This window comes from Salvelinus fontinalis, unplaced genomic scaffold (genome assembly GCF_029448725.1).
Source record: "Salvelinus fontinalis isolate EN_2023a unplaced genomic scaffold, ASM2944872v1 scaffold_0914, whole genome shotgun sequence".
NCBI lineage: Eukaryota > Metazoa > Chordata > Actinopteri > Salmoniformes > Salmonidae > Salvelinus > Salvelinus fontinalis.
In genome coordinates, this window is record NW_026601123.1 from 40001 (window position 1) to 50000 (window position 10000).

Here is a 10000-nt window from a genome sequence, read left to right on the forward strand (position 1 = left end):
AGTTCTCTCTCTTTGGGTCAAACACCAAGAAGTTCTGGAAAACGGTTAAAGACCTGGAGAATAAACCCTCCTCCTCACAGCTTCCCATGTCCGTTAATGTTGTTGGTTGTTACTGACAAGGAGCACATGGCTGAGCTCGTTAATCACCACTTCATTAAGTCAGGATTCCTATTTGACTCAGCCATGCCTCCTTGCACAACATTTCTCCTTCTCCCTTCTAATGTGACAATGCTTCTCCCTCTTTTCCCCAAAGTTTCTCCCTGCAGACTGAGCTCGAGGTGCTAAAGGAGGTCCTGAAACTTGACCCCTAAAAACCATCTGGGTCAGATGGTTTAGACCCTCTCCTCTTTAAGGTTGCTGCCCCCATCATCACCAAGCCTATCTCTGACCTTTTTAACCTGTCTCTCCATTCTGGGGAGGTTCCCATTGCTTGGAAGGCAGCCACGGTGCATCCTTAATTAAACACAATTAGTCCTTTATTTAAAGATCAAGCTGATCTTAACTGTTACTTTGCCCTGTTTATCAAAAGTGTTGGAAAAACGTGTCAATAATCAACCGACTGGCTGTCATGATGTCTATAGTATTCTCTCTGGTATGCAATCTGGTTTCCTCTCAGGTTATGGACGTGTCACTGCAACCTTAGAGGTCCTCAATGATGTCCCCATTGCCCTTGATTCTAAGCTGCTATTTTTATTGACTTGGCCAAAGCTTTCGATACGGTAGACCATTCCATTCTTGTGGGCCGGCTAAGGAGTATTGGTGTCTCTCAGGCGTCTTTGGCCTGGTTTGCTAACTACCTCTCTCAAAGAGTGCAGTGTATAAAGTTATAAAATCTGCTGTGTCAGCCACTGCCTGTCACCAAGGGAGTACAATCCTAGGCCCCCCATGTTCTTCTCAATTTGCATCAACAACATAGCTCAGGCAGTAGGAAGCGCTCTCATCCATTTATATGCGGATGATAAGGTTTTATACTCAGCTGGCCCCTCCCCGGATTTTGTGTTAAACGCTCTACAACAAATCTTTCTTAGTGTCCAACAAGCTTTCTCTGCCCTTAACCTTGTTCTTGTTACGAATCCCGCCGAGGATGGTGCCTCTTCCCGTTCGGGCGGCGCTCGGCGGTCGTCGTCTCCGGTCTACTAGCTGCCACCGATCCCCTTTTCTGTTTCATTTAGTTTTGTCTGATTTGTTGCACCTGTTTTGTGTTTAGGTTCATTGTTAACCCGCTGACTTTTGTGATAAAGATATTGTAGGGGGTGTCTTGTTAGACTTCAGTGCAGCTTTTGACATTATTGATAATAGTCTGCTGCTGGAAAAACATATGTGTTATGGCTTTACACCCCCTGCTATAATGTGGATAAAGAGTTACCTGTCTAACAGAACACAGAGAGGGTGTTCTTTAATGGAAGCCTCTCCAACATAATCCAGGTAGAATCAGGAATTCCCCAGGGCAGCTGTCTAGGACTCTTTTACTAATGGCATGCCACTGACTACTACAGCGAGCTACTACAACGAGCTACTACAACGAGCTACTACAACGAGCTACTACAGCGAGCTACTACAGCGAGCTACTACAACGAGCTACTACAACGAGCTACTACAGCGAGCTACTACAGCGAGCTACTACAACGAGCTACTACAACGAGCTACTACAACGAGCTACTACAACGAGCTACTACAACGAGCTACTACAGCGAGCTACTACAGCGAGCTACTACAACGAGCTACTACAACGAGCTACTACAACGAGCTACTACAACGAGCTACTACAACGAGCTACTACAACGAGCTACTACAACGAGCTACTACAACGAGCTACTACAGCGAGCTACTACAGCGAGCTACTACAACGAGCTACTACAGCGAGCTACTACAGCGAGCTACTACAGCGAGCTACTACAGCGAGCTACTACAGCGAGCTACTACAACGAGCTACTACAGCGAGCTACTACAGCGAGCTACTACAACGAGCTACTACAGCGAGCTACTACAGCGAGCTACTACAGCGAGCTACTACAGCGAGCTACTACAACGAGCTACTACAGCGAGCTACTACAGCGAGCTACTACAGCGAGCTACTGCAGCGAGCTACTGCAACGAGCTACTACAGCGAGCTACTACAGCGAGCTACTACAGCGAGCTACTACAGCGAGCTACTACAACGAGCTACTACAGCGAGCTACTACAGCGAGCTACTACAGCGAGCTACTACAGCGAGCTACTACAGCGAGCTACTGCAACGAGCTACTGCAACGAGCTACTGCAGCGAGCTACTGCAACGAGCTACTACAGCGAGCTACTGCAACGAGCTACTACAGCGAGCTACTACAGCGAGCTACTACAGCGAGCTACTACAACGAGCTACTACAGCGAGCTACTACAGCGAGCTACTACAGCGAGCTACTACAACGAGCTACTACAACGAGCTACTACAACGAGCTACTACAACGAGCTACTACAACGAGCTACTACAGCGAGCTACTACAGCGAGCTACTACAACGAGCTACTACAACGAGCTACTACAGCGAGCTACTACAGCCAGCTACTACAACGAGCTACTACAGCGAGCTACTACAGCGAGCTACTACAACGAGCTACTACAGCGAGCTACTACAGCGAGCTACTACAACGAGCTACTACAGCGAGCTACTACAGCGAGCTACTACAGCGAGCTACTACAGCGAGCTACTACAACGAGCTACTACAGCGAGCTACTACAGCGAGCTACTACAGCGAGCTACTACAGCGAGCTACTGCAACGAGCTACTACAGCGAGCTACTACAGCGAGCTACTACAGCGAGCTACTACAGCGAGCTACTACAACGAGCTACTACAGCGAGCTACTACAGCGAGCTACTACAGCGAGCTACTACAGCGAGCTACTACAGCGAGCTACTACAACGAGCTACTGCAACGAGCTACTGCAGCGAGCTACTGCAACGAGCTACTACAGCGAGCTACTGCAACGAGCTACTACAGCGAGCTACTACAGCGAGCTACTACAGCGAGCTACTACAACGAGCTACTACAGCGAGCTACTACAGCGAGCTACTACAGCGAGCTACTACAGCGAGCTACTACAACGAGCTACTACAGCGAGCTACTACAGCGAGTTACTGCAACGAGCTACTGCAACGAGCTACTACAGCGAGCTACTACAGCGAGTTACTACAACGAGCTACTGCAACGAGCTACTACAGCGAGCTACTACAGCGAGCTACTACAGCGAGCTACTACAGCGAGCTACTACAGCGAGCTACTACAGCGAGTGAAATCACTGCAGTTAGTTTCAGAATGGGTGGGAAGGAATAAGTTTGTCTAAATGTTTAAAAAACTAAAAGCATTGTATTTTGGACAATCATTCACTAAACCCTAAACCTCAACTACATCTTGTAATAAATCATGTGGAAATTGAGCAAGTTGAGGTGACTAAACTGCTTGGAGTAACCCTCGATTGTAAACTGTCATGGTCAAAACATATTGATTCAGTAGTAGCTAAGATGGGGAGAAGTCTGTCTATAATAAAGCAATGCTCTACCTTCTTAACAACACTATCAACAAGGCAGGTCCTACAGGCCCTAGTTTCTACCTTCTTAACAACACTATCAACAAGGCAGGTCCTACAGGCCCTAGTTTCTACCTTCTTAACAACACTATCAACAAGGCAGGTCCTACAGACCCTAGTTTCTACCTTCTTAACAACACTATCAACAAGGCAGGTCCTACAGGCCCTAGTTTCTACCTTCTTAACAACACTATCAACAAGGCAGGTCCTACAGGCCCTAGTTTCTACCTTCTTAACAACACTATCAACAAGGCAGGTCCTACAGGCCCTAGTTTCTACCTTCTTAACAACACTATCAACAAGGCAGGTCCTACAGGCCCTAGTCTCTACCTTCTTAACAACACTATCAACAAGGCAGGTCCTACAGGCCCTAGTTTCTACCTTCTTAACAACACTATCAACAAGGCAGGTCCTACAGGCCCTAGTTTCTACCTTCTTAACAACACTATCAACAAGGCAGGTCCTACAGGCCCTAGTTTCTACCTTCTTAACAACACTATCAACAAGGCAGATCCTACAGGCCCTAGTTTCTACCTTCTTAACAACACTATCAACAAGGCAGGTCCTACAGGCCCTAGTTTCTACCTTCTTAACAACACTATCAACAAGGCAGGTCCTACAGGCCCTAGTTTCTACCTTCTTAACAACACTATCAACAAGGCAGGTCCTACAGGCCCTAGTTTCTACCTTCTTAACAACACTATCAACAAGGCAGGTCCTACAGGCCCTAGTTTCTACCTTCTTAACAACACTATCAACAAGGCAGGTCCTACAGGTCCTAGTTTCTACCTTCTTAACAACACTATCAACAAGGCAGGTCCTACAGGCCCTAGTTTCTACCTTCTTAACAACACTATCAACAAGGCAGATCCTACAGGCCCTAGTTTCTACCTTCTTAACAACACTATCAACAAGGCAGATCCTACAGGCCCTAGTTTCTACCTTCTTAACAACACTATCAACAAGGCAGGTCCTACAGTTTTAAACCTCAGGAAGAGTAGCTGCTGCCTTGGCAACATTGCATTGTTGGTTAGGAGTTTGTAGGTAATAACATTTGGTTTGTGTGTATGTACGTGTGCGAGTTAAACTGTAGCAAAGTGCTTGCTTAGCGATCCTGTCACGACTCCCACCGAAGGTGGCTCCCCTGCCTGTTCGGGCGGCGCTCGGCGGTCGTCGTCGCCGGTCTACTAGTCGCCACCGATCCCCTTTTCCTTTTCTGTTTGTTTGGTCTTATTGGTTGCACCTGTCCCTTATTTTGTTTATTGATGTCTATTTAAGCCTATTTGGCCTATTTTTGTGCGGGATTGTTTTTCTGTTGGCCAGGTTGTGCGTGTTGTGTTCCTGTCCGTTTGCGCCCTGTGTTGGGTTGGACTATTTTCTGACGATTTTTCGGCTGTTGTTTTGGGCGTTCGTTTTGGGAATCCTAATAAAGTCGGTTTCCCCCAGTATCCTCTGGTCTCTGCATTTGACTCTGCACTCACCACTCCAGGCAATTGTGACAGATCCGTCTCCTGGTTGGCTGTGTGTGGTGGAGTGAGGCCTGTGATTGGCTGAGAGGAGAGGTCAGAGGGCAGCGTGTGTGGCGAGCGTGCCGAATGTTTAATTTGATTAACTTTATTAACAGCTCAGCAAACAAGCACACATACACAAAGGGGTGGTCCTTTCAGTCTGGCAGAATGATGCAACACCAGAAGATTAGCCTTAATCCAACCCACAAACACTCTAAAACCATGACTACACAGCATTAGTGTAATACCTAGAGACAACAGACATGACAAAACAGCGTTAGTTTAATACCTAGAGACAACACAGCATTAGTGTAATACCTAGAGACAACACAGCATTAGTTTAATACCTAGAGACAACAGACATGACAACACAGCATTAGTTTAATACCTAGAGACAACACAGCATTAGTGTAATACCTAGAGACAACAGACATGACAACACAGCGTTAGTTTAATACCTAGAGACAACACAGCATTAGTTTAATACCTAGAGACAACACTGCATTAGTTTAATACCTAGAGACAACACAGCATTAGTGTAATACCTAGAGACAACACAGCATTAGTTTAATACCTAGAGACAACAAACATGACAACACAGCGTTAGTTTAATACCTAGAGACAACACAGCATTAGTGTAATACCTAGAGACAACAGACATGACAAAACAGCGTTAGTTTAATACCTAGAGACAACACAGCATTAGTTTAATACCTAGAGACAACAGACATGACAAAACAGCGTTAGTTTAATACCTAGAGACAACACAGCATTAGTTTAATACCTAGAGACAACAGACATGACAACACAGCGTTAGTTTAATACCTAGAGACAACACAGCATTAGTGTAATACCTAGAGACAACAGACATGACAAAACAGCGTTAGTTTAAGACCTAGAGACAACACAGCATTAGTGTAATACCTAGAGACAACAGACATGACAACACAGCATTAGTTTAATACCTAGAGACAACAGACCTGACAACACAGCATTAGCTTAATACCTAGAGACAACACAGCATTAGTTTAATACCTAGAGACAACAGACATGACAACACAGCGTTAGTTTAATACCTAGAGACAACACAGCATTAGTTTAATACCTAGAGACAACACAGCATTAGTTTAATACCTAGAGACAACACAGCATTAGTTTAATACCTAGAGACAACAGACATGACAACACAGCGTTAGTTTAATACCTAGAGACAACAGACATGACAACACAGCATTAGTTTAATACCTAGAGACAACAGACATGACAACACAGCGTTAGTTTAATACCTAGAGACAACACAGCATTAGTTTAATACCTAGAGACAACACAGCATTAGTTTAATACCTAGAGACAACACAGCATTAGTTTAATACCTAGAGACAACAGACATGACAACACAGCGTTAGTTTAATACCTAGAGACAACACAGCGTTAGTTTAATACCTAGAGACAACAGACATGACAACACAGCGTTAGTTTAATACCTAGAGACTGTAAAGGCTGTCGCTCTCCTCATCCTCGGACGAGGAGAGGAGAGAAGGATCATCAGACCAAAATGCAGCATTAGGGAAATAAGCCATCTTTTATTTAACACGACGATGGCAACACGAAAAAACAAAACACTTTCAAAAATACAAAAACAAGAAAACGACGTAGACGAAACCTGAACATAAACTTACATAACTAAACGTAACACTTACGGACAGGAAACAGACTACATCGAAACGAAACGAACAACCGAACAGTCCCGTATGGTGCAAGACATAACACAGATACGGAAGACAATCACCCACAAACAAACAGAGAGAACACCCTACCTAAATATGACTCTTAATTAGAGGAGAACGCAAAACACCTGCCTCTAATTAAGAGCCATACCAGGCAACCAAAACCAACATAGAAACAGATAACATAGACTGCCCACCCAAAACACATGCCCTGACCTAAACACATACAAAAAACAACATAAAACAGGTCAGGACCGTTACAGAGACAACAGACATGACAACACAGCATTAGTTTAATACCTAGAGACAACACAGCATTAGTTTAATACCTAGAGACAACACAGCATTAGTTTAATACCTAGAGACAACAGACCTGACAACACAGCATTAGTTTAATACCTAGAGACAACACAGCATTAGTTTAATACCTAGAGACAACAGACCTGACAACACAGCATTAGTTTAATACCTAGAGACAACACAGCATTAGTTTAATACCTAGAGACAACAGACCTGACAACACAGCATTAGTTTAATACCTAGAGACAACACAGCATTAGTTTAATACCTAGAGACAACACAGCATTAGTTTAATACCTAGAGACAACACTGCATTAGTTTAATACCTAGAGACAACACACCTGACAACACAGCCTTAGTTTAATACCTAGAGACAACACACCTGACAACACAGCCTTAGTTTAATACCTAGAGACAACACACCTGACAACACAGCCTTAGTTTAATACCTAGAGACAACAGACATGACAACACAGCATTAGTTTAATACCTAGAGACAACAGACATGACAACACAGCCTTAGTTTAATACCTAGAGACAACACAGCATTAGTTTAATACCTAGAGACAACACACCTGACAACACAGCCTTAGTTTAATACCTAGAGACAACACAGCATTAGTTTAATACCTAGAGACAACACACCTGACAACACAGCGTTAGTTTAATACCTAGAGACAACACAGCATTAGTTTAATACCTAGAGACAACACAGCATTAGTTTAATACCTAGAGACAACACAGCATTAGTTTAATACCTAGATACAACACAGCTTTAGTTTAATACCTAGAGACAACACAGCATTAGTTTAATACCTAGAGACAACACAGCATTAGTTTAATACCTAGAGACAACACATCTGACAACACAGCATTAGTTTAATACCTAGAGACAACACAGCATTAGTTTAATAGCTAGAGACAACACAGCATTAGTTTAATACCTAGAGACAACACATCTGACAACACAGCATTAGTTTAATACCTAGAGACAACACAGCATTAGTTTAATACCTAGAGACAACACAGCATTAGTTTAATACCTAGAGACAACAGACATGACAACACAGCGTTAGTTTAATACCTAGAGACAACACACCTGACAACACAGCATTAGTTTAATACCTAGAGACAACAGACATGACAAAACAGCGTTAGTTTAATACCTAGAGACAACAGACATGACAAAACAGCGTTAGTTTAATACCTAGAGACAACACAGCATTAGTTTAATACCTAGAGACAACAGACATGACAACACAGCATTAGTTCAATACCTAGAGACAACACACCTGACTACACAGCATTAGTTTAATACCTAGAGACAACAGACCTGACAACACAGCATTAGTTTAATACCTAGAGACAACACAGCATTAGTTTAATACCTAGAGACAACACAGCATTAGTTTAATACCTAGAGACAACAGACATGACAACACAGCATTAGTTTAATACCTAGAGACAACACAGCATTAGTTTAATACCTAGAGACAACACAGCATTAGTTGAATACCTAGAGACAACAGACATGACAACACAGCATTAGTTTAATACCTAGAGACAACACAGCATTAGTTTAATACCTAGAGACAACACAGCATTAGTTGAATACCTAGAGACAACAGACATGACAACACAGCATTAGTTTAATACCTAGAGACAACACACCTGACAACACAGCATTAGTTTAATACCTAGAGACAACACAGCATTAGTTTAATACCTAGAGACAACACAGCATTAGTTGAATACCTAGAGACAACAGACATGACAACACAGCATTAGTTTAATACCTAGAGACAACACAGCATTAGTTTAATACCTAGAGACAACAGACATGACAACACAGCATTAGTTTAATACCTAGAGACAACACATCTGACAACACAGCATTAGTTTAATACCTAGAGACAACACACCTGACAACACAGCATTAGTTTAATACCTAGAGACAACACAGCATTAGTTTAATACCTAGAGACAACACAGCATTAGTTTAATACCTAGAGACAACAGACCTGACAACACAGCATTAGTTTAATACCTAGAGACAACACATCTGACAACACAGCATTAGTTTAATACCTAGAGACAACACAGCATTAGTTTAATACCTAGAGACAACAGACCTGACAACACAGTATTAGTTTAATACCTAGAGACAACACAGCATTAGTTTAATACCTAGAGACAACAGACCTGACAACACAGCATTAGTTTAATACCTAGAGACAACACAGCATTAGTTTAATACCTAGAGACAACAGACTTGACAGCACAGCATTAGTTTAATACCTAGAGACAACACAGCATTAGTTTAATACCTAGAGACAACAGACATGACAACACAGCATTAGTTTAATACCTAGAGACAACACAGCATTAGTTTAATACCTAGAGACAACACACCTGACAACAGTTAAACGTTCCAGTCTACGTTACACATTCAGCTAATACCTCCTCATACAGAAAGACAGACGGGCAGGAGATGTGTTGTTGAATCTGACCTTGTCACTGTGTATACAGACACAGCACACAGAGCAATGACCCTAAACATCTAACGCCTCACACACACTGACCTTCTACCAACACGACCAAATACGCATCATATTATCTACTTACAAACATATTCACTCACTCACACACACAACCTGAGGCCATTTGAAGAAAAGTATGATAAACACATTCACTCTCACGTCGACAACCACAATACCACTTTCGTTGCTACTACTACTACAGCTGCTACTGCAGCTGCTACTACTGCTACCACAATACCACTTTCGTTGCTACTACTACTGCTACTGCTACTGCTACTACAGCTGCTACTACTACTACCACAATACCACTATCGCTGCTACTGCTACTGCTACTACTACTACTGCTGCTACTACTGCTGCT

General features: G+C 42.9%; 1 protein-coding gene across 4 annotated transcripts in view; it reads right to left on the minus strand.

The window, feature by feature from the left end:
- tfr2 (transferrin receptor 2) overlaps positions 1 to 10000 on the minus strand; it is a 45602-nt gene that overhangs the window by 28203 nt on the left and 7399 nt on the right. The window contains exon 1 of one of the 4 annotated variants that reach the window (XM_055915399.1): positions 5046 to 5360. The exons of the other annotated variants lie outside the window; for them this stretch is intronic. The gene's annotated coding sequence lies outside the window, so the exon portion shown is untranslated. Of the gene's footprint in view, positions 1 to 5045; positions 5361 to 10000 lie in introns of those variants that run through there. 4 annotated transcript variants of the gene reach the window in all.